We start from the raw sequence: 25,614 nt of genomic DNA, 5'->3' as shown, positions 1-25,614 counted from the left end.
ATTCACCAAAAAGATGGAGAGGAAGAGTTATTCCTCGTGCGACTTCTCCAGTGGCTTCACCAGCTCCAAAGCTAAACCACGGGGTACAAACTCTCCTGGCATACACCAAGGATGTAGCTGAGAGTGAAAGTTACCTTGTCTTGACTGGAATTAATTTTCCAATTAATTGGAAAACCGAAGGGTACTCTTTGAGGAGTTTAGTCATTTATTTGGGTTAATTCTGCTTTTTATCACAAGGAATTCAACCCTCCTCTAAGGCTTGTGTTAAACTGGATTAGCTTTTCTGACGGTGCTGGAGCTTCCAGATTGACACCAGCATAACTTGTTATATAATGCAGCCAAGATAAAAATACATCAGGTTAAAATATCAACTGTTAGAGGAAATAACTGGAGCACCCACACATTTAATGCATTCTGAAGAAACGGGGAGAGAAATCACGGTCCTGTAACGCTCAGTGCTCTGGGCATCTTTTATCAGAGGGTATCAAGGCACGTCCCAAATCATTCCTTATTTAAGCCTTGTCACATGCTGGTCACAGAGAGGACAATCCTGGAGCAGGGCACGAACCCAGGAAGCATCAGCAGGGACGAGGAAATACTTGAACCAAAGAGGTTTCCAAAGGGAAAAGCAGTTTCGGCGTGATGGAAACTTTTTGCTGGAGCACGTTGGTGTGGAGAAAGTTTTCGGCAGAACAATTTCAAAGCAGTTCAGCATCAAAATGGGACCTTGTGGGAGAGGGGCTGGGGGGTTTATTTCAGTGCAAGTTTTGCTGTGTCACGTGTACGCCCCTTGTAAATAGCTGTGGCTGACCTTTGCTGAGTGTTTCTTCTCAGTCTGGTGTTTCTGAGCCTGGTCCAAGTATTTAATTCCATAAACTGCGGGAAGTTGCTGTGAGCTTTCAACTTGATCTGGGAAAATAAACATCCTTTGCAGTATCAGGCTGCCCCTTGCAGCTTCAGTAAATGCTCCTTCCTAAACCTTCCTCGGCTTCTGTGTCACTCACAGCACCTCTCTGTGCCCTGAGCAGGAAAGGTCACTTGCTTCCACAGAGACTCTGGAATTCAATTCATTTAAATCTGACATCCTGTTCCCAGGATCTTCCATCCATGTGCTGACAACCTGATCCCTAAGACTGCTGTTCTCAAGGCCCTGATCCAACACCTCAACCTCTTCACAGACAAGTGGATCAGGGTCTGCAGAGGAAGAGGGAAGAAGGGGCAGTGCATGAGACACATTCCTGGAGAACAGATCCATCAGTTTGTGCCCAGGATCAAATCCAAACCACACTGAACCCCAGGAGGGTGTTTCCTTCCTGATGGACCCATGGCTTCTGTGTGCTGGGATTCCAGTTCAACTCCCTGTATTCCTCTGCCAGAGGAAAAGCCCAGCACTCCCAGTGCTCCTGCCTGCACCAGGAAGAGCATCCCAGGGTGGTCTCCCAGCACCAGGCGCTCGTTTCTTCAGCCCACCAGAGTTTTGAGAGGTTAAAGGCTGCCCAGCATGACTTGGGTTCTCACCAGCACGTGGTGACAGGTTAAAATCGGGCACCTGGAGCTGCCAGGGCACCCAAACGTGCCCCTGTGCCAGCACTGCCACTCACCAAACCCACCACAGCCCCTCGTGCTGCAGCTCCTGAGCTGCTGCAGATGACACGTCCCTGCCTCGGGGTGTCACATCCATCAGCGGGACAGGGACACCCGACAGGCTGATTTTAATCCACCAGCACGTGTCTACCAGGGACCTCTGCGAGGCCAACATAAATCAGCAGAGTTCTGGGGAAGGGAAAGTGTTGTTGTGCTGATTTACAGCTGCTGAAAGCGTCTCCTGGTCCTGGGAGCTGGTGACACCTCCCTGCAATCAGCAGCGAGGCTGAGTCTGGCCTTGCCACGGAGACAACCTTTGTGATGATGTGATTAAAGAGAGAAAGGGCTCAGCAGAGAGGCAGGACAGAAGACAGGGATATATTTCCATCTCTGCCCCTTACCTGCAAGGTGATCTTGCTCTTGTCACTTGAACTGCTCATTTTGCTTCCACTTGTCAAGCCTGTGGTTATGACACACCAGGAGCAGGTTTCCAGGTCAGACTGAGCCAAAGCATCAGACCCATTTCCCGGTGCACTCGAGGTTCACTCAGGTTTTCAGTGACTTCTGGGAGAGAGAAAAAGACAACAGTCATTTCAGAACGGTCTTTTCTTAGGGCTGTTTCAGCTTTTTAAACCTCTTAAATTATTCACCAGGAGCAAAACAAAACAAAACGTTCTGTTTCGAGACAACTCTTTTGAAATGTTCTGCTTGGGAGAAAAAAAAAAAAAAAAAAGAAGCATCCAAAAAACTCATCTCTGCACTGACAGTCCCCCCTCCCTCCTTTCCAGCTGAAAATTTCTCCCCCTGTTCAACCCAAAGGGTGGAGGACATTTGCAGGGACATCCTGGACTGCTGGGATTTTGGGCTGCTCATGCTCTAATCCCCCCAAGTGTCAATGTGTTTTGAAAGAGTTAGATATTGTGAGATGAAAAACAGTGAATTTGTGTTGCAGGAGTGGTTTAGACACGTAACTCCCCCCTGCTCACACACCCCCCATCCAAACAACCCCCTGAGACTGCACTGGGCCCAGCATCCTTCCCTTTCAGAGGTAATTTTTCCCCTTAAAAACAGTCCCACTGCTGAGGTGAGGATTTTTTTTTTTTTTTGGAAGAGCCTGCAAAATCCATCTCTTGATTTTCATGTATTTCCTTTGAAAAAGGTTTCATCCTCTTCCCATCCCCTAAAGGGAGCTCCTGGCAGATTCTCCATCCCTCTCCTCTCACATCCTTGGCTGCTGTGGCAGCCCTGAGCAACATTTCCCTGTCAGAAGAGAGCAGATGTGGATGAGGGAATTTATAACACAGATGCCAAGGGAGTTAATTCGACCTGTGTGAAAAGCCATGACCTCCCTGTGTAATATCACCACTCAGCTCAATTTAATGTCTTCTTAATTCTAACCATTTTTCAGTTTTTTCCTCGAGAAAACTCTCTGGGTTGCCTGTTGTCCCTGCCCAGCAGTGCTGGCCCCCCTCTCCTGTTACATTACTGCATTTCTGATGCTGTTTCTCTCTTTGCAATTTTTTTTTTTTTTTTTTTTTGTTGGTTTGTTTTGCAGGGCCCTTCTTCCCCGGCTGTTTCCACCCAGGCAGCTCCAAACCCTCCAGCACTGCATCACCAGGGTCAGATTTTGCTGTGGCTGGTGTTGCTTTGCATTCAGGTTGTACCAGAATATCGAATTTAAGGTGCAGACAGGAACAAAACCATCAGGGCCCTGCAGACGTAAAACAACAGATGGGCAGTGCCCTGCTGTTCTGGTTGGGCAGATTTTGAAGCTAATAATAATTGTAAACATCTCTCTCCATCGTGTTTAATCCTTATAATCTCCTTACCCTCCAGTCCAGATTGCTGTTTCCTTTGTGTGCTGAGGTGGTTCCTTGTAGCTGGGGCATCTCTGCCACGCTGGGGAGGTTCAACCAACCATCCAGGCAAAGAACTTCCTTGGGGATTTCTTTCCCAACACAGCATCCTTCCCACGAAGAAGAGGCAGGCAGGGCTGTGGCAAGTGAAGGATGCCAGCAAGCTAAAATAGGAAGTAAACATTTCATGCTGAGCACATCCAGAGAACAGGGGTCACATTTTATTCCTGGTTTTGCTCTGGATGTGCTTTAAGCTGTTGGAATGGCCTGTTCATGCAAGCCCTGTAGTTTTTACACACAGCCCCTGGGGTTATGTTATCAGATTACAAGTCTCCCTTTCCATTAAAACATGAGGTTTCTGGATTTTTGTGGTTGAAAATATGAAGAGCAGAAGTTCAAAAACCCAGACAGCAAGCAGAGAAATTTGACTTTTTTTTTTTTTTAATCTTTAGACTCAGGGGAGGAGCTGACTCTGGGGTTTTGAGCTTTTAATAGTAATCCTGGAATCTGCTCACGTGGCTCAGGAGCCCTCCCAGGGCTGAGTGCTCAGGTCTCAGCTGACCACAGAGGGCAGGGCAGGCACTGACCACTCTAAAAATTACTCACTGAATCCTTTTCTGGAAGTCTTGGCCTTTGCTGGCTTCTCTTTTTTTTTTTTTTTCCTCCCACTACTGCAAAGCAAAATAATTTCCTCGTTTTGAAGCAGTTTGAGGTAGCTGTGTGAGGGTGCAGCACTGAGGGGTGATAACGAGCCTCATCCTCTCTTCTCTCACCCTCAAGCAGAGCTAATGATGGGAGGCAGCTCCATGGACTTCCCCAACAACAAATCCACCCACTCCATACCCAGAGCACAGCATCACAGGAGCAGCAGCTTGACCAAAAGAGGCTCTGCAACCTGGGAGAAAGAGATCACATCCAGTTCCTGAAAGATGAAGCTGGATAAATTCACCTCAGAATAGACTGAGGTCTTCAGGAATGAGGGTAATTGGCCATTGGAGCAATTTATCAAGAACTAGGTTGGATCCCCCAGCAGTGGAAATATTTAAGCTGAGCCTGGATGTCTTGCTGAAAGGGAGAATTAAGTCCTGTGGCTTCTGCTGTTCAGGATTTCAGAGTGGCAATCCCAGTCTCCTCCCCTGACCTTTTATTCACTGATCTGGCTGCACACTGGGTTTCAGGTTGTTCCAGGCCAGGTGTGTCAGATAATCAATCAGTTTGTCCTGAATCCATCCTCCTTTTCCTGCAGCTGCTGGTCTCCTGACTGTGTGTCAGAGCTACACACCCACCCATGCCCCTGAGCTGCTCCTCCAGGTGCTGCTGGTACCCCCATCATCCTTGTATCTGTGCCTCAGATAGTGCTGATTCATCCTCTGCCTCAGTCCTGGACACCAATCTGCTCCTGTTTGTACTGAATCCTTTGGAAATCCATGTGCTGAGAGCCCTGCTAGGAGCTAACAACAAACCAGATTATGGGCATTGATAATTCCACGTTAATAACTTAAAAGGAGGAAGAGAACTGTCCTTGAGCAAAGAGAGATGTTACAATAACCATCTCCCCAGGGCAGGGATTGAGTTTGTCGTGAGCATCTTTGGCACAGGGAGAGGTCCCTGCTCTGCCTTCACAATGATCCAGCTGGATACTCCAGGCCTTTCCCTCTAGCACTGGGATCAACAGGAGCTTTACTAACCCCAAAGGAAGCCAGACTGGTTCCCTCTGCTGCTTTTAGCTCTGCCACCACACTAAGGCAGCAGCCACCCTGTGTGAGTCCCATCCCAGGGCTGAGCCTGGTCCCTGCAGCCCTGGGGGATTTGCCACCCTGGGACAGGTCCTGGAGACCCCAGTCCCAGTTATCCAGGGATTGCCTCTCCATGGGATGTCCCTTCCTATGGGGAAGGGAGAATCTCCCCCGTGGGGAGCAGTTTGGGGCAGTGGCTGCCTGTGCTAAGCCATGCTGCTATTTCTGGTGCAGTTTCCAGGACAGACAACAATAATCTCACACGACAAGTGCGTGACCACCCCAACAACAGAGCTGGGGGCTGAGCTGGGACTGGCTCGTGCCCAATGCTGGCTCAGGCTGCCCGACTGGGATGTTCAGGGATGCAGCAGAGCACGAGAGAGCAGGGATGGACTGATGTGCACCCTCTGGCCCTGTCCCCCCACCCAAAAAAACCCCAGTTCCCTTCTGCTGCCTCTCTTCTGGGAAGCCCCTCCGGCAGCCTCGGCCCGACTGTGTGTTCCTGATCCACCAAAAGCAGATTATTTCTGCTGTACCATATGCAAAAGCTGCCTGCGTGCTTACAAAAGTCCATTATTTCCTCTTACAAGCTCCAGCTCCCCCTTCCCACCCTCCTCCCCAGTTCCAGCTTTTCTGAGCAGGAAAATAAAAGAACAAGGAGTAGATACCTGGAAAACAAACAAACAAAAGGTGAGAGCCAAGGGAGAGGGAAGGAGATGTCAGTCCCATGGCAACAAGAGGTTTCCAGTACTCACGTGGGAATTGGGACGTGGTGGGATGTGCAGGGAATGCACTTGGCAGGGTGCTGGTGGCAGGTCCTCAGCTGTGTGTGCAGCCAAGAGGCTCCAGCTGGAGAGAACTGGCTCTGCCCTCTCCCTCTGGCCACCAGCTCTGGGTTGCAGGTGGTCACTGGCCACCCGTCAGTCCCAAAATATTTGACTACCTGAGGTGCTGCTGGGAACCAGTCCCTGGGCTGGAGCAGGACAGGGGTGTTCACCCCACAGCTACAGTGGCCAAGGTGCTGAGCACAGGTCACACCCTGGTGCCCCCAGACAGTGGAGAAACCCCCAAAGTCGTGCAGCCACCCTGGGAGATCTCCAGTTCCCTGCTGACCCTGGGGATGGGGGTCTGGGTGGGTTTTCCATCCAGGAGGAGGGAGCTCCTTTTGCTGGTGCTGCATGGAAATCAAAGCAAGTCCCTCTGTCCCAGGGGAGAACACCCTCACTCTTCAATCAGCGTTCTGGAGGAAGCCTGAGCTGCTCAGCAAGTGACAGGAGTGCTTGACTCCCTTTTGCCAACATCCCACAGCATTTGGTTGTTTCCAGAGGTGGCATTTCCCTTTGCCAGGGGCTGCAGGTCAGGCAGTGCTTCTCCCTCCAGGCTGTAACCGCTCCCCTCCCCGCCCTGCCTGGGAAGGGATCATCAAATATTGATTATTCTCAGCACTCTCTTGCCCTCCAGACATTTAGCAGCTCACTCTTCCTGCCATCAAGCTCCTGAGCAAATCCTTGCTGGGTGAATGGCAGTGCAGGGACGGGTGACTCGGTGAATCCAAGAACAGGAAGGTCTGGGTGGTTTAATTTTAATGAGGAAAGAAATCCAGCAGCTGAGAGGGTTGTGGGGGCTTGGACAGCTGAGTGGGGGTGGGTGGTGCAGGATCCACAGACCAGCAAATTACCTCTTGTGCTTGAAAGTGAAGAGCTGCCTCACATATTCTTTACTATGAGGGTGGGGAGGCCCTGGCACAGGTTTGCCCAGAGAAGCTGTGGCTGCCCCATCCCTGGAAGTGTCCAAGACCAGGCTGGATGTGGCTTGGAGCAACCTGGTTTAGTGGAAGGTGTCCCTGCCCATGGCAGGGGATGGAACAGGATGGGATTTAAGGTCCCTCCCAACCCAACCCAACCCATTCCATGGTTCTGTGATTCACATGGGTGAATCTCCAGCTGCAAGAGGAACTTCAGGTTCTCAGCAATCAGGGAAGGGGCTGTGCAGACCTCCCTGTATGACAGCCCTGGGGTCACTGCTGAGGGCCAGCCTACAAGCAGTCTCTTGGAGCTCTGCTTCTCCAGCCTCTCCTCCCACTTTGGGAGTGACTGTATCCCCTTCCTCACAGCTTCCCTGGGGCACTGAGCAGCTGCCTGTGCAGACAGGAGCACTGAGGGGACTTGTCCTGGCCTGCCAGCCACCAGCACAGACCTCCTGGATCACATCACTTGCCCTTGGGCATTTCTGCCTTCCCGGCTGCTTTCCACAGACCCGCCCTCGGTCAGTGGGTAAATCCTCTAGGAAGTCAGACTAATCCCTTCAGGAGAGCCCAGCTTTGGTGGGAAACTCTGCTGAGGTGCAAAGCAGCCATCCCCGAGCCATCTTTGCAGCTTGTGGGTCCTGATGCAGCTTCTTCTCCTCCCCACCCTGCAGTCCTGCTGCTGAAGGGCAGCACTGTCTCCCTGGGGAGTTTTGGAGAATCCCGGAGTGGAGATGAAGGGAGAGGAGAATGGAAGTACTGCTGCAAAACAGTCTCAGGAAAAAGAGGTCAAAACACCTGCAAAGGAGACAACAAGTGGCTTTGCTTCGTCTCTCAGCCCTGAAAACTGCTGTGTAAGAACTGCTTTTATTTGGGAAGGCAATTGTGTGATGGGTCCCCGTGGGGCTTTGAAAGCTCGTGGCTTGGCTACGAGCAGGAGCATCAACAGAGGCTGCTGGGGCTCCCAGCTGGATGGAAAACCATGTTTGTTCCTGCCAAGGCATTTTCTTCGTGCTCTCTGCACTAATCTTGTGGGAAGTGGCAGCGGGACCAGGGGAGTTCAGTGGCAGATCCACGGCTGGGGGTTTCTTCCCACTCCAGCCCCGCTCCTGGGCCGTGCAGTTTTTCATCTGCAAATCCTCTGATGCTGCTGCCAAGGGGAAACCCAAAATTCAGGGCTGTGAGGGAGCTGCAGTGGCAGAGAGGTTGTTCTGTGTTTGACAGTGGCAGAGAAGTTGTTCTGTGTGTGACTGCAGCGAGGGGCTGTGCCGGGCTCTGAGCTCTCCCCCTGCTCCATCAGCAGCTCAGATGCACTTCTGTGCTCCCTGGAGGAGCCAAGAGTTCTCCTGGCAGAGGTGTAGAGGTGTTCACCACCCATTCCTCCCCTGAGTGGCAGAGCTGAAAGTAGGACCAGGACATGCAGCACAGCCCAGGGTGAGCAGGACTGGGCACAGCACGGGGACAGCTCCCAGGAGAGGCACCAGCAGGGAGCAAGTGCTCGTTCAAGCCCTTTTTAGCAGCACTTCAGGTGCTTCCCAGCACTTCCCAGCTGTGTTTGTAGCAGCTGGTTCTACCTGGCTGGGCAGGACAAACCCCTGCACATCTGCTGCCACTTGATGCTCCTCTGGAAACATCCCCCTCAGTCGCTTTGGGAATTTAACACAATAAAATTGAAGGAAGAGGGAGGCTGCAGGGGATGGGGAAGGGACCAGGCAGCAGCCCTGGAGTGGGTTTGTAGCTGCCTGCAGTGCTGCAGGTGTGCTGCAGGAGGCACAGAGCCTGCCCCAAAACACTCCCATCTAACCCTTACATGTGATCATGACTAATAAATGATGAAGTGCTGAAGAAAAGACATTAAAAAGATGAGGAAAGGCCAAAGGAGGCAACAATAACCCTGACAACGCACTCAGCTCTGATCCAAGCTCCTTTTGACAATTCAATTATAACATGATACTAATTACTGAGTTGTTGGCATCGAGTGCCAAGGCAGAAGGGCACTGCAAGAACGGGATATTGACAGGGGAAGGTGGCAGCAGCAGCACTTCTCACCCAGAGAGATGCCAAACTGCATCAAGGGAGCCCTGAAAAGGAGCCAGGATCGGGGTGGAGTGTGGCAGGGAGCTGTGAGGCTGGATGACAGCTCGGAGCTGGAACGGGAACGAATGTGATGGTTGTCTCAAACAGAGGCTGATGGTGCACAGGCAGAAGGCAATTAACCAGGAGAGCTTTGGGATCCAGGCTGATGGGGATGTTTCTCTGCTGTCAGCCCTTTTAAACCTGCATTTGCACTTCTCCTTTCCAGTCTGGTGCTCCCGACTGAGCACAGCCACCACACTGGGGTCAGGGACCAAACCCAGACCTCTGACGGGATGGAAAAGAGCTGAGGAGCTTGTCCTTAATCTGAGAAAAACCACTGAAGGGTTAAAGTCTCTCCACTGTGCCTCAAGTCCCACTGCTCACTGCAACATGCATAACAGTGCCTTCCCTGGAAACAGGGTCACCAACACGCTCCCTTTCACTAATTCCATATTTAAAACACGGCTTCTCAATCAAAGAGATGCTATTACCCACAAAGCAGCTTAAATTGTCCTTTAGATTTAAATACAGCCTGTTGCATAAAACATCTTTTTTATCAAATTCACTTAGGGCTGACAAGTGCTTCCCCCCCCCCCCATATCCTTTAATAACATCCTGAGCTTCCCAGAGCCCTTAAGTGCATTCCTTTGGGAAGCAAATACCCTTAAGGGCATCTTTTTGTCATTGTTCCTTTTCTCCACTTGCTGAAGAGGGATTGTGGTGAGAAACCTGAGCTGCTATTGCATCATGTCCTGGCTCTCCCATGCAACTTCCAGGTGGGCAGAGCCTGCTGGGCTTGGAGAAACATCCTCAGCTGCTGTGGGGAGCATGAGAAGGGATATTGGGATTTTCCTCCAGCCCAGCATCATCCCAGCATGAGAAATCCATGCTCTGGCTGAGTCTGGTATGAGCAAGGAGGGATTTAGAGCATTGTCATGGCCAGGACAGACCTTCTCCCTCAAGGATGCTCTCACCACTGGCACAAACCACAACAGCCCCAGTTGCCCATCCCATTCCTGGCACAGGAGCATCAAACCCAGCTACTGTGGCTCTGCTGGTGCTGTGCTACTCATTTACCCCAGGTGGTGTGCTCTTTCACAGAGCAAGAGGCACAAAGTTTTGAGGTGGGTTGGGGAATCATTTGGGAATCAGCTGAGTGTAGCACTCCACCATTCAAGAAGAATCAAAGGGAGAAATAAGGCTAATTTTATCAAATTTTATAGGGAGAACAGGATGGATGCAGTGTTACCTTGTGGTTAGTGCGCTGGCCTGGCATTTGGGGGAAATTTGGTTTCTTTTGGCTTGTGCAGATGGGCTCCATGGATGAGAAATGATGGTCCTCTGAGTTTTACCTTCTCCATCTGCCAAACGAAGAGCACAAGACAAATGAGCTGATGAAGAGCACTGCGTAAGAGAGACCTTATGTGGTTAATTAAGGGTGGCAAGAGTTCAAGGTACAGACTTCCATGACATTTTCTCTCAGGCCACAGCACGTTGGAGGGCTGGGTCAGTCGGCAGCTCAGGGCTGGAGCTGCTTCCCATGTGGATCATCCATCCCTGCACCCAGCCCAGCCTGGCTCTGTAAACAGGCTTGATTACAGCACCACGGGCACTGCCAGCAACAGAGGACCAGACAGAAAAAGCACTGACTACCCAGGCTGTTAAAAACTGCTCACTGCTGGCACAGCAAACTTGAACAGCATCCGGGCACGGAGCTGGACTTCTCAGCAGCTGCTGTGCAGGAAGGTCAGAGATGGAAGGGGTAGGACACACAAAACCAGTTTTTAAATGCAAATGAAAGGAGGCTTTTTTTAAAAAAAAAAGACAAAAAACCCGCCCCAAACCGAACCAAACAAACACAGACCTCAACTCATTATTTTTAAAAAATTCCATCAGAAGCGTAGTGGAAAAAATCTGTTTTGTCTGCTCTGTGGTTAAACAGCTCCCAGCTTGTCATTAGCTGCTGGAACTTGGTTTATCAGAAGAACTGTGCATCTGTAGGACAATTGTTTTCAGATTAACACACACAGGCTCACTGCCAGGCAGTTGTGCTCTCCATCAGTTTTTGACCATCTGTGTGCCCTTTGGGATTATTCCCCTCCCTTTCCCGACATTTGCTCTCTAGGATTAGGAGGTTGCCACCTTCATCACTGTGGAAGAGAGGTTTTCACCCCAGAGCCTCCAAGCCCAGCTGCCAAAGCAGTAAAATTGCTTGTGAAGGGATGGTGGGAGCTTTTAAATCTCCCTGCAGCTGAGGGGGTGTGAGGATGAACCTCTGTAGGATGTGACCACGTGAAACCATCCCCTCCTGCCTGGCACTAAACTTGGGATTGGATTTGGGAATGAAGCAGAAGGGGAGTGTGAACAGACCCTGGAGAGGGAAGATCTGGGGTCTGAGAGGAGGAGGATGATCTGATGGTCTGTGGAGCTGAAGCCAAGCAGGTTTCAGGTGATTTCTCCCGTGGATGTTTCAGGTATCAGACTTCTGGCCATCACCTCTTGAAGAGGATTCATGTGGGCAGAGTTCCAGCAACATTCCCTCACTCCTGCATGGTCCTGCTGCCTCATGGCAGTGCATTCTGTGATTCTGTTTGCCAGGCAGAGACCAGGCAACCAAGAACACTGTGAGACTCAACTGTGAACCCCCTTACCACCTACTCCAGCCCTTTCCAGAGGGAAAACCAGTGTCCTCAACTGCAAGGCTTTGATCAGTACTGCAAAGACAAAAGCTTTTTGTGGTCATGGTGAGAAAATTGCACTTGGGAGGAATTCCTGCCGTTATTTTAACCTTGCTGTGTTTTAACTTAAAATATTGCTGTGGTGGTCGGACTCGATGATCTTGGAGATCTTTTCCAGCCTTAAGGATTCTGTGACTCTGATTGTCCTTTGTGTTGGTATCATATGTTAACCAGAGGTTGCTGATGAGGCTGAGCTGTGACAAATTCCTCTCTTTGGGATGGGAGTCCCAGTTTTTTGGTCCTGTAGCTCAGCATTGCAGCTGCAACCACGTGAACCAGCGGTTTCACTGCGAACTGCTCATTTCTTGAAATGAATAGTGGGCCTTGTGTTGCTTGGGATAAAAAAAAAAATAGTCCAAAAATCTCTCTCTCTCTCCTCCAAATATTCATTATCTTAGCAGTGCCAGGGACTCCTTGAAACCATCTCACCAACAGCCCAGGCACTGATGCAAACAAAGCCTGTTCACAGCGAGCAGTGTCACAGCTCCACAGCTCTCTTTTGGATGGAGGCTCAGGCTTGGCAGGGCCAAACTTTTGAGAAATCGATTTTATATTTTTTATTTTTTTTCCCCTTTACAAAGAGAATTTCCAAGTCTCTGTGTGTGTCTTCCTCTGGTTTCTGGCATGTCCAGTAACTCTATTTAAGTGCATATTTTTCAAACACAGGGTAGGTTGGAGTATTCCTTGTTAGTCCAAGAGAGATTTTAAGGCCACTCATGGATGTTGGAGTAGCCCCTCTCCAGGTTTGGGTGAAAACCACAGGGACACAATCCCCTTTGTGCCTGTAGCCTGCAGATGGGATATCTGAGGGCAGACAAGTCAACATGTGGCTACAGCTGATTATTCCTTTAGATTTACTGGCTACATGCTCTAAAACTACAAGTTTTGCAAGTCAGGCAACAAAAGGTTCATTAAAATGAAGTGGGTTAGAAGGTCACCTTTTGCTTTGCATAGATGATTGAAAGGGGCAGGGAGAACTCAGCTTCCAAGCATTTATTATTGTAGTTTTTCTCTGCTCTCCAACAATTTAAATTTTTGCATTCATTAAGTCAGCATTACCAATTCTCAACATTACTGCTTGCCCATTTCCTCTCTCACGTAAGAGCTCGATTTATTCCAGTCAAATCCTCAGAGACAGCTTCCTGTGTCCCCTCTTCAATGTTTAACTCTTCTCCTGGTACACCCCAAACCTCCCAAGGACCAGGGGTCACCAGGCTCGCTGCCCTGTGGATCCCCAGCCCTTCCATCTCTGGATGGGGAAGGAACAGCCTATTCCCTGATCTCCAGCCTGTGCTTTCCTTTGCCTCCTGGATTAGCTTCTCCACCTGCAGCCCCCCATGCCCTTTCTCCAGGGCTCAGGCACGAAGTTGGGCTCTCAGCTGTAATAAGGGGGCATCAAGTTCAGCACAGCCCATAAACACGGCCCCATCTCCCCTCCACTGGGATATTTTCCCACTGTCTGTTTTGAAAAAGAAGGGAAATTGTGTTTGGAACATTGAAAGCATCTTAAAAATGAGGTGACATTGTCGCTGCTGGTGCTTCCATGGCAACCTGCATTTGTTTCTCGGAGCTGTTTCATAATAATTAATACAGCCCTTCCATTCACGTGGCCCCTGCTCAGGGTACATGGACCAGCCCCCAGCGCTGCTTTCCTGGGTCACATGAAATATTTATACCAAAGAATCAGTAGAAAGAACTTTTCTGGCACGTTCTGGTCACTGGGACAAAGCAATGACACACAGACATCTGACCAGCCCTCTGCAGGAAGGGATTTGCTGACAGCAGCCGGGCAGAGCCTGCCAGGACATCCCTCCCACACGATTCCAGGGCAGGACACCCCTCCCACGCGATTCCAGGGCAGCCAGAGAGCCCCATCCTGCTGATCACACCAGGCTGGAACAAGGCAGGGCTTGTTACACGCTGGCAGCAGTGAATCCAGGACTCTTCTTCATGCCCTGGCAAACACGAGCTTCCCAACCTTGCCACGCTGTGCTGACACGCCTGGATGAGGCCAAAAGAGTGGGGATTTGGGGAACTGCACCAGCAAAATCCTCAGGCGTGGAGCAACTTGCATATCTCGCATTCCCTCTGCGCTGCAGGCTCCGGGGGTGTTCAGCTGCACGTGGGAGGGCACGGGGAGACGTGGAGCAGAAATGTGGTCACCCACCACAGCAGCTAAAGAGACAGATCTGAGCAGAGCCTGCGCAGCCCCAGGGCTGTGATCCTGCCAGATTCCACGTGGGAAGAAGCAGGGGCTCAGCTGGCAGCACCTGGACGGGGATTTAAATGACTCCAGTGAGAGGTCTCTCCCTTTCACCACCCTAATTTACACTTGCTGTCGATCACTTAACATTCCCCATTTCCAGAGGAAATTCAGGTGCACAGGCTGTGGCTTGGAAATCCAGAGGTGCCATTACACGGGAGCCAAGGGGGTTTGCTGCTCCAGCAACTCCAGCCTTTCAGGGGATCCATAAAACCCAGTGGTTGGACCCAATATAGCTGTCAAATATCCAGTGGCACTTCCAGAGGAATGGGAGGAGGGTTGAGCCCCAGGGTCCTGGCTGAACTCCAGTTTAGATAATTATGTTCTGCCAACCTCCATTCTTTCTGCAGCTCCAATTGGATACGGGAGTTGGAGGCTTTTCTCTGCTGAGATGTATTTCTGGCTCTTTTTCCTGCTGACTAGACTCTTAAAATAAATTAAAAAAACCCCAAACTAAACACAACCAAACCCCCAAATCCCCCCACCTCCCTGTGAAGCCTGTCCTGCAGCCCACCAGCATCAGCCTGGGAAGAAACCAGGCACCATCCATCTGAAAGGCAGTCACAGGTGAGGTCTGTGCCACTCTCTGACACTTGGTGTCCACATCCTCCCATGAATAAGAGGCTCTGCCCACAGGCACATGACAAACACTGACCCACTCCACAGCTGAAGTGCTGACACTCTTCTCCAGGCACTGTGAAGATCCACAAGTGTCAGACACTTCCCGAAGAGCCTGGCACAGCAGATGTGCAAGCCAAGAACTCTGCTCCTCCTCGTTGACCTCCCTTCTGCCCAGCAAAACGCTGGAATGGGGAATATTAAGTGATCAACAGCAAGCATAAATTAGGGTAGTGAAAGGGAGAGACCTCTTGCTGGAGCTGTGCCCTGGTGTCATTTAAACAGGCTTGAGAGAGGCTTAATTGCAGGCTCTGGCAGAGTGCACAGGCTGCTTCACCCCCTGCTCGTGTAGCCACAGCTACGAGCAGGAACTGCCCCAGCTCCTGGAGCCACACTGACATTCTCTGCCCAGCACTGCTGGTGCAGCCCAAACATTCCCATGTCCCTGGGAATTACAGTGAAAAGAGGGCTGATAGGTCTCAGCTGGCTGAACACACAAGCCCCTCAAGTCCCAGACAGTGCCCGTTTGTTCTCTCCTGTCGTGGGGACCTGTCCGGAGGTTTCCCGCTGTCCTTCCCTGCCATGGGAGCACGTGCAGCTTGGACTGGGCTCAATCCCCCTTTCATCGGCTGGTTTGAGGCTGCAAAGCAAGGGGCCAAAATCCCAGGGGGCAGAACTGTTCCTCTGAGCCTGTGAAGGTCCGAGGGGGTGATGAAGAGCCCCCCGAGCTGCCACAAACCGCGTGGACAGTCCGGGAAGTGCAAGAGCTTCACAACACGAAAAGCTCGGAATTATTTCGGTTCCCTCCCACCTGATGATGATTTGCCACGATCCTTTAGCAGCCTGACAGGGCTTCTCCCGGTGCCTCGTGTCACGGGAGACATCTCATCCTTTTCCTCCCGGGAAACAATGCTCTCAGATCAGGCACTTCCAAAGCCTTTGTCAGTTCTGAAAGATAAAGCAGCAGCTTTTATTTCTTCGTGTCATCAACAACCCTTTCCGGCTGTTTTTACACAATGCCTGCCGTGTTTACTGTAAAGAACATTCTTGTGTTGTGTCCCTCGTTTCACTCGAGGTGCAGCTGCACCAAAGAGCGTTTGGCTGCTCCCCTCCTTTTTGTTTCTGAATCTTCACCTCTGCCAGAGGCTCACCTCTTGATATTCCCCTCTCTCCAGGCTTTCCCTTTGCAAAACACACAAGTCTCATCCCTCTGATGAAGCAACGAACTGGGGAGAGTCTACAGGGACTTGCAACATTATTAATGCCTAAAACCCAGCAGCTACATGCAAGGCTTTTCCTCAAAGAGGGTTTTGTTTTAATTTGTAAAGTTAAACATCCGTTCCTCCAACAACTACAGGACTCACAGCAAAGCTGTGACGACGCCCTTCCTACGGGGCTCTCGAGGGTTTTATGTTATCATCTTCATTTGAAATGGGGGAAAAAAAAAAAAGTTCAAAGCAAAGACAGGTTAAATGCTTTGCCTGAAATCACGAGGAGAGTGAGTGGCAGGGCTGGGAGAGGCTGAGGTCTCTCCCCGCCCTCAGTATTACAAAATGTCATTTCAGGAAAATCACAGTGTTAAGCCAGATTCTTGCTGCCCTTTCCAATTAACTTTTAGCAGAGGAAAACAGTGAAAATGTGGGATTCAGCATGGAAACCCTCCCAGGGGCTCTGGCAGCCTGCAGTTTGCTTGTCCCCATGGGGCTGGACCAGAAAGGCTCAGCCTTAGACCTGGGGCTGGGAGAGAAGCTCCTTTTCCAGCTGGAGCACTGGGATGCCCATCTCTGGTGGGGAAGGTGCCATTCAGCCCAGTTACACCTGAATATTGCACACAGGCAGAGGTTTGGGGATGACACCCCCCACCCCAGCCCCACTGCAGGGGGAGTTTTGGCAGCCCAGATAAACATCAAGACATTTCTGCCTCATTTCAGCACAGATTATGGGCACAAACCCAGCATCCACCCCTTTCCTTTGCTCCTCTGCCAGGTGATAACCGAGCTCTCAGGAAGCTGTGCAGGGCAGTAAACCCCCCCCCCCCAAACCACGCCGAGCTGAAGGCTCAGCTTCAGGCAAGGTTGCAGGATGAGGTGCCCGTTGCCTCGTCCCAGAAAGCACAGAAACAGATGTAATTTCTCCCACTTAATTAAAAACTGTGACCTTTGGGGTTGCCACTGTCCTATGGCAGAGCAGCTCTTCCTCCAAGCTCGTTGTTTGGGCTGATCAGGTGGAGAGCAGTGGAGAGCACCAGTGCATATCATGAAGGGAAGGTAATTGTGCTTTCACCTGCTATTACAGAGACAGGTTTTCTACTCAGGCTTGCAGATGACCTTCTCCAATCAAACATTAACTTTGCAGCAAACAATCATTAGGGAGCATTTGCTGGCTTTAATAATTAACGCTTTTATTAATCCACTGACTCCACTTCAAGCAACAGGTCTCTCCAGAATTAATTCTGTTGTCATTTAGAGGAGAAAGAAATGAATACCATTTCAAGGCAAGGAAGGAAGAAGGTATTTAGATTCCACTGCACTTGCTAAAGGTACTGGATCTGCTCCTGGAACTGTAATTGTGCAGCTTATTAACTGCCAAACATAAGGCTAAGTAATTTTCAAAGCCTGGGCTTTGAGAAATACTGTTACTGGCAGCCGTGCAATCCAAAATGCAATCAAGAAGAGACTACAAACTTTCAACAGGCTGAAACTCCATCAGCTGCTCATTGGCTGCAAAAAAAACAAGGGAGATGAAGAGGTCCAGCCAGGCAAATGAACTCCCTTAAACAAGGGAGCAGCTTCTCTGAGGAGCCAGGCAATGAGTGGAGGGAGCTGTTCATCTTCAGAGCTCTGCTGCGTGGAAAAGCCCACCTGGGAGGGAATAACTTCTACCTGTCAAGCAAGATATCTCAGCTCACTGGTTGTTTTGGCTGGTGGGACTTCGTAGCTGTGCTGAGAGCCTCAGGAATTAAAAAAGAATTAAAAAAAAATTTGCCAGAGGGCCCCCAAAACATGCTGCTGCTGGGCTGCCAGGGATGATTTCGGTTCCCTGGCCAGCAGCTCTTTTAAGTGCTATGACAGAACAAATAAAGTTGCTGTTTCACGAGCTCATTAGAGACTCAAGCAGATCAGCCATTCCAGCTGGGAAGAGCTCAGTGGTGTTTGTTACCCTTTCTTTTTTATGCTTCCTCGGATCATCAGCTGTTTCAGGGCACAAGTGAAGTACAGAGAAATTGAAAAGCAAACTCTGCTGAGGGCAGAAGGGAATCAATAAGTGTTGGTTCATGTAACACCTATTAAACATCAGTGCTGAGAAAAACGAGGAGGAAGTGCTGAGAAAATCTTCCTGTTTAATCCTTCCCCCTCCTGCGTCTCCCCAGACCAGTTTCTATGGAGCAAGAAGCATTTCCCAGTTAAAAAAAAACACCCCTTTTTAATTTTTTTTTTTGCAGCAAGTCCCAGTGCCAGGGCTGGGAGCAGAACCCAGCCTTGCCCAGGGCTTTGCAGAGCTCAGCTTGAACCACCAGCCAAGGGCTGCCTTTTGAGGGCTGAGGTACCTGTGGGCTGATTGAACAGGCTCCCTCTCCAGTGAATAACTCTTGCCTTTTGTGTTCGACCACTTGAGGATCGTTTTGACTTTCCCAGTATTGGTGCCATTTAAGCAGCACAGCACGAGGATCAGGCTGTTGGGGAATTATTTGGGGCTGTAAATGGAGTAAAACTCCTGTTTTCAAGTCCTCCAGCCTCTCCCCCTGTCAGGGCCTGAGCTGGTTCTGCTGCTCTCCATCGTGTTACTACATTTCCCTCCTTTTTTTCTTTCAGCTGTGGTAAGTCAGAAACAAATTAAAAAGGCAGGGATCAGAAGACACCAGACTGTTTTATTTAAAATATGCATAATTTAAGCATTCCTTTTATTGTTGCTAACGTTTTGCTGCTGTGGGCAAGATAAGACACAGGAGGAAGCCAAATATTTTACAAAATATCTGCCAGAGAAATTCCTACCTGTGAACTGTTCCTGTATGTCAGAGCCCAGTGAAGCCCCCTTGGAAACACTGAACATTTTAATAATTCTCTAAACTTTTAAAGCAGCAATAAACACGGAGTGAGCTTTCAAATATTTCCCTGAGAAGCCAAGAAACAAAAAAAAAAAAATCCCATTTTACAGATGGGCAAGCAAGTGAAGTTAAATGGTTTCCTGCAGGACACACACTCATCACGAGGAAGGTGGTATTAAAGTTACAACCCACCCCCCTGGTTTCTTGGCATCATTCAGAATTGTCCTCAACCCTCCACAGCCCAATACACAAAATCAAGTTCTTGCAGCAAGTCAGAGCAGATCAAATGCCTCAAAAGCAGAGCACACGTGGCCAGGCTGCTGCTTGACAGGGGTAAAGTCAATCTGTTGTCAGCCAAGCCTTTTTTTTTGTTTTAACAGGTACAGCTTGGTTTGTTTTAAATAGGCTTTAGCACAAAGTTAATTGTACAAACACTTTCAGCACCTGCAGGCCTGTGGGTATGGGTGTCTTGGTGACCTGGAAAGTCTGAAAGGACTGAACCTCTACACAAAGCTTTTCCTGCAGCAGCTGATGGTCTCCCCTCCTTTATCAACTGCCCCTTTCCTCAAAGGCTGTAGGAACTTGTGTATCCTCACTGTTACTGATTTGGAGTCCAGCTTTCATTGAAACCAACAAACAGAATTGAAATTACTAATTTAAAGTAATAGAATTAAAATTAAATTAATAAACTAAAAAATAAACGAATAAACTCAAAAATAAATTCATAAACTCAAAATTAAATCGTTAAACTTTAAATTAAATTAATAGTTTAAATGGAATTGAAATTTAATTGACATTAACAAACTGGTTTAAAAATCAAGCTGACAAACACCCAGCCATTTACTTAAATTTCCATACATGGACCAAGTAAAAGAGAATAGAAAATACACTTTCAAATTTCCGTATTAGAGCCACAAAATGAGGAGTATCAGCCTTTATCAGTCTGCACCTGGGAGGTACAGCTACTACCACTCACAAATACATCTTTAAAAGATGCCCTGTGATGTGTGAATTATTTATTTTTTTTTTTATGTAGTAATAAAAAAAAATAGCAAATTCAAACTGGCACCTAGAAAAAAAATGTCCCTGTGACACATTAGAGGGCTCATTTGTACCCTGTGTGCAGCTGCCCAGTGCTGGAAAGAGCCTTAAGGTCTGGGAAGTTGTGCTAATGCCGTGTAAAAGTGGCACTAGGAAAGGGCAGGTCCATTTTTATCCCTGCCCTTACATTGATATAGTGACTCCTCGGAGCCTGGCCATGAATCTTTAGGTGGAGCAGCAGTTTGAGCCTGGAGCTGTGTTGGGTTTTATTCACATTTCCAGCCCTGCCAAAGGGCTTGGACCTGCCAAAATCGACCTGGCTGGGTGGGTTTTGCAAAGAGCTGAGTCTGGGATGTGCTCCGAGCTCCTGGGCAGGGCTGGATCCAGGGAGTGGGGTTTGGGGGGGGAAGGAGGGGGAGCAAACCCAGCCCTTTGCTCCTTGCTGAGGGTGTGACACAGGGAAGCTGCTGTGCTGCTGCTGCTTGGACTGATTGCTCCCTCTTCTCCAAGTCCACTCGGGCTCTGAGCATTCCAGGGCAAAAAATAAACCCACCCTCATTCCCTGTGTTCACACAGGAGGGGCAAACACTGAGCTCAGCCCTTGTAAGTGCTGCTCACAGGTTACTGATGTGAGTAAGAAAACCAGAGTTAAATAACTAAATGGAAAGGATGGGGGGGAGAGGGGAAAGCAAATCCATTCCATGAATTTCCACATCTTAAAAGAATAAACTCACATCTTAAAAGAATAAACTCCCACTCCACCCCTGGAAGTGTCCAAGGCCAGGTTGGATGGGGCTTGGAGCAACCTGGGCTGGTGGAAGGTGTCCCTGCCCATGGCTGGGGGGAAAATGGGATGAGCTTTGAGATCCCTTGCAACCCAAACCACTCCAGAATTCCACGATCAGTCACCAGTCCTGCTGCCCACCCCGGGCACAGCCCACTGTGGAAAATCCCATTTAAATTAGGAAGCCAAAGGAATGAGCTGAAGAAGGTCAAATCCACAACACCAGGACATCTGACAGCACTGGGATGTGGTTTCCACTGCTGTGGCTTTGTTAAAATTCAGTGTAACGTGTTAATTTGTCTAAAGTTACAAGAGTATTTGTAAACATGGAGTAGTTTTAATGCAGTGACTGTTGATGCTGGGCAACATTTCCTATAAACTGAACTTTACAAGAAGAATTACCCTCAGCAGAAATCCAAACAGCTCCTCCACACGAGTCAAGATCCAACCCTGCATCCCTCCACAAACAATTTCAGCAGCTTGTTTTTCAGCCCTAAGAAGTCAGATTCTGCATCAGAAACTAGATTTTTGTCCAGGACTGAATGTTTTTCACCTGCATTTTTAAATGCCTAAATAATAGAAATGACAGTTCTCCACTGTTGGATAGCAAAGGCCTCAGGACCTGCAGGATATGGATCTCTGCAAGGTATTTAAGCTGCAATATTGGTGTTCCTGAGGGAAAAGTTGGAGAGACTGAAGAAAAATGTCCTGTATTTACATCTGATTTCAACCAAGAATCTACATTGCTTCGGTTTCTGGCTTCTGGATATGGAGAATAAGGCAAAGCCTTCTTGCTTCCCTGTCTTTGAATCTCCATAAAATATCCCATGGAATGCTTACCTATTGATCATGGTTTCATTACCACAAAAATCCGTGTATTTCTGAGCTCTCTGGGCTTCCCGAGATGAACCTCCCATTCCTTCACACAACAGAAAAGGCTGTGAAATAACATTCAGGTGCCTGCTTAAGGAAAAATGGAATTTTTTGCTCTCCGAGCAGGGCCGGGCTCATCCAGGCATCCTGGGCCCTCTCGTGGCTGTTGGGGAGAGGACACGAAGGAATTTTTCCTTTCTGCGAGTTCTCACTTGCAGAAAACTCCAGCACTTTTCTCATCGGGTCCTCCGGATCTGAAATGCTTTAACTTCAAACTGCTCTGAACCACAACTTTTAGTTTCAGATCCAAATTTACTCGGAATTTGGGGGATATTTGAATTTATTTTTTTTCCCCCAAGCTAATCACCAGTAAGAGACCACTTCTAATATTTTTTTTTCCTATTAAAACAGTCCAACATTTTAAAAATTAAGCCTCCAAAAGCAGATGAAGCACAAATCTTCTCGTGATAAAAATTGCTGGTAATTATTCTACATGGCAGTTCATTCCGAGAGAGAGGTCAAAAAAAAAACAAACCCCAGCCCAAGCCTAATTAAGAAAAAGAAATTACAGATAAGCAGATGGTTCTAAGTGACAATGCACCCGAAGAGGTTACAAAAAAAATCATCGTGAAACCAAATTGTTTAGTCAAGGTTAATGAAAGTTGGGATATAGTGGCAAACACACGAGGAAACAGAGCAGATTAAGAGAGCACTTACAGAGATAAAGGTTGTAAAACGCTGCTTATTTCAATCTTGCAAGAATCCCTTGGGTTTAGCACCGTCTTAAATCGGCTTTGAAATGCTTGTCAGGTGTTTTGCATCAGGAATGTTTCAATCAGACCCGGAATGGAACGGCTTGAAAGCCAGGGATGAGAAAATCCACCTGAAGCTGCCACTCGGTTTATGATCAGGGAACTGTGCTACAGCTGGGTTTGGGGGGGAAGAGGGAATTATTAAGCTTTGGGGTAGAACAAGAAAACACTGCTTTTCCCCTGCAGAAAAAAAAAATGTCCTTCTGGAGCATCTGTAAAGAGAGAGGCTCCACTTTCCCTCACTGTCACTATTATTTTATTACAATCAAACCATTATTGCTCACACCAGCTACACTTTGATGGGAAATTTAATGTTAATTATGCAAGACATATAAAGGTTTTCATTGCAAGCAGTAAACCCCAGTATTTCTGAACCTGACAACGTGGGCTAGAACAGCATAATCACCACTCAGCTTGTAGGTAAATGAGCCACTTACATCTGAACTTGATTAAAATGGATTTCTCCTGCCTCTTCTCCTTTATTGGGAATGCTTCAGTCACATGGATGGGTGTTATTTTAGTGATTCACTGAAGATACTGCTGCATCTCGGATTTCATTGTTGTAATTTATGGTGTATTAGCTTGCTGAGGGTTTATTTCTGACCTTGACTTCCAAATTACGAGAAAAGGAAGCGTCCAGTAGGAAAGAAACACATCCCCACTGCCCCCCAGCTCCAGGGGGAGTGCTGAATAACCACTGAGCTTATGTCTAAGACTTGCAAGCTTAAAAAAAAAACCCACCAAAAACTAAAAGTCCAGCAATTGACTGCTGCAGGTGATCAATTTGCTGCAGTACAGTGGTGCACAAACCTGCTTGGGCGAGTTCAGGTGCAGATTTTGGGTTAAGTTCTCTTTGTGCTCTCAGATATTAATCTTGGGAATGGTTTTATTCTCAATACCAGCCACTATTGGAAAAGGAAAAGGGTTAAACTGTTTAATAGAGCATTTTCCATCAAATGTGTATTTCCAGCTATTGAGAAGAGACAGATTTTGATTTTGAAGTGCAAAAAAAACCAACCAAAAAACAAAAAAACCCCATCTGTCGCATATAAATGTCATCAATAATAATGTATTTGGAGCAGGCAGCTCCTGGACACGGCAGTGGCAGGATCAGGAAATGCCAAAAGGCACATTTTTCTTGGCCCAAGAAACTGCCTTGGAGCCAGTTCCTCCAGTGTGCAATTCCAGAGTGCTCGAGGCAACCTGGGGGGCAAGGAACAACTTCCAAATCTGATGGAACAGTTTGGAAAGAAAAAGCAAAAACAAACCACAAGTTTGCTGTGCTGGAGCACTTCAGAGGGAACAGGGCCTTGGAGGAGGTGGGAGTTCCCTGCTCTCCTGCCCTGAAGGTGGGATCTCCAGCTCCACTTGCAGAGGACATTCCAGTCCAAGCAGGGATTTTTTTTTTTTCCTTTCTGGAAGTTATTTGCTGAAGGCAGACTGAGTTCAATCCATGCTTTTAAGCCTTCCCTTCCCCACCACCATGAAACAGGCTCAGGAAGAGGAGCCAGTTCATCTTGGCACAGTTATAGAAGGAATTCTACGAGTAAAGGAGCTTTTTTGTTAAATATTAAAATTACACACTGCTTTCCGCTCTACTTAGACCTTTCAGTGAGGATAAACCCAGAGGTACCCAAAGCCATCCCACACAAGTCCTGCCCTTCCATTCCCTTTGCTTCCCAGACTTATGCTGCCTGGAAAAACTTCTGGATACTTCAGTTTTATTTTGGCAGATCTCTCCAGAGTATTAATTCCTCAGTTAACACCTCAAAATTGACTGTAAAAAAACAATTGAAAAAAAAAAAAACCCAAAATGTGCTGGGTGACCCTTCTGCCCAGTTATGTGCTTAAATTCCCCATCCCTTCATCCTGCAACCACAATTCATGATGAGTCATTAAGATATTTTCCATTTCAGGCATTTCAATATTTAAACACCCAGGGGTTGGCTGGTATAGGATTTGATGCTTGAATTATCTCCTTCCCCTTGTCCTCAGAGCAGACTGGAGCCTGCAAATCCTTTCCCCTTTCCTGGAGGAACGTTTCCATTCGGGCTGAGGAGGGTCCTGGGGGTTACAAGGGGATCTGTTCAAATTGTAAACTCATCCATGTAATGGATTTTGATTGGGAAATGGTCTCTGTGTGTCACAGTAATAAAATAATAAAGTGTCCTCAGGGGACTGGGAGGTTCAGGCAGTGCCTGCAGCAGGATCAGGGGGTGGCTGAGGTCGGAATTTCTTGGTACCTGAAAAGTTTTACCTGGAGGTTTTAATGCAGCCCGAGAACACCCATGTCAGGAGCCAAAGCAAAGAGGGGAAAACCCAGCTCATCCACCCCAAAATCAGATTCCCAATAAAATATTTTACACCAGGAGCTGTGGCTGCTGAGAGAATTGGACAGAAACACTGAAAACAAGGGAACAGTTGCTTTTTCTTTTTATCTAGGCAAGGACAATGCTTAAACCTCTAAACTGTCCATCTTGGCCTTGCTTTTGCAGTAAGAATGGCTGGAAGGAAAAAGGCTAAGCTTACAGACTTCTGCAATCCTCAGGAAATTCAAATTTACCTGTTTCTCCTCTTTTTTTAGAGCCCACAGACAGGGGAACTTGCTAAGTTTATACATGAACACAGGAGACATCTGTTCTTCCTTCTGTTTTACTGAAGCTCTGTTGCAGAAGAGACTTACCTGGAATAACAGGGTGCTCTTTAAACAAAACCTGTTCTTTACACTTCTAAATCAGGTCAGTTAAAAAGGCAAAAAAAAAAATAAAAAATAAAAATAATAATTATCTCTTTTTATCTGCAAGAAAATGTTTATTCTTTGTAAACCCCACAGAAAAAAAAGAATGCAGCCAAGACCAAGTATTGAACGAAAACTGTGCCCAAGTGGGCAGCAAAATGGGGGAACCTCAACACAAAAAGTCAGTGACAATATTTCATGTTTTGCACAAAGATGAAAAACCTATGACATTTTTGAGTAACACTTTCATGGTGACAATTACACAAGATGATTCAAAAATGCAAATGACAGCAACATGCACACCTGGCTAAAGCTAGAAATTGTATCCCAAAGGAATTATCTGTGATTAAAAGGATGTAACTTTAATACTTCTATTGACTTGCATGTCCTACTTCCTTTTTTTTTTGTTTGTTTTCCCCCATGAGGCAACATGCCAATTAACACCATAATTTAAAAAAAAAAAAAAAATCAAATCTTTTCTTTTCAGAAGAACTTTGTCCTTCTAGAGTCCACTGCATGTTTGCAAAATCCTAATGTTGGGTTTGTTTTTCTGCTGGTTTCCCCACACAATTTGGCTTCCCACCCCTCCAATCCCCCCCCACCCTCCAAAGCTCTGAAACACTTCAGAAGTTGCCAGTGCAAACACTTTCTATCAACGTATAATATACATTTTTTTAACTTAAACCTTTGTGCAATTTATGAGTTTC

At 47.9% G+C, this 25,614-nt stretch overlaps 1 long non-coding RNA gene across 1 annotated transcript; it reads right to left on the bottom strand.

Moving 5' to 3' along the window:
* Positions 1-272: 272 nt before the first annotated feature.
* Positions 273-23,165, bottom strand: LOC127479863 (uncharacterized). The gene is made up of 6 exons (XR_007907688.1): positions 22,076-23,165; positions 15,427-15,563; positions 10,246-10,357; positions 3,414-3,604; positions 1,986-2,148; positions 273-1,194 (listed from the first exon to the last, which is right to left on the bottom strand). It is a non-coding gene; the product is annotated as an uncharacterized LOC127479863 (long non-coding RNA).
* Between the last annotated feature and the right edge of the window lie 2,449 nt (positions 23,166-25,614).

The sequence above is a fragment of the Manacus candei genome, unplaced genomic scaffold (assembly GCF_025592945.1).
Source record: "Manacus candei isolate 608988 ecotype Guabito, Panama unplaced genomic scaffold, ASM2559294v1 h1tg000070l, whole genome shotgun sequence".
NCBI lineage: Eukaryota > Metazoa > Chordata > Aves > Passeriformes > Pipridae > Manacus > Manacus candei.
This window is presented reverse-complemented; position numbering and strand designations above follow the sequence as displayed.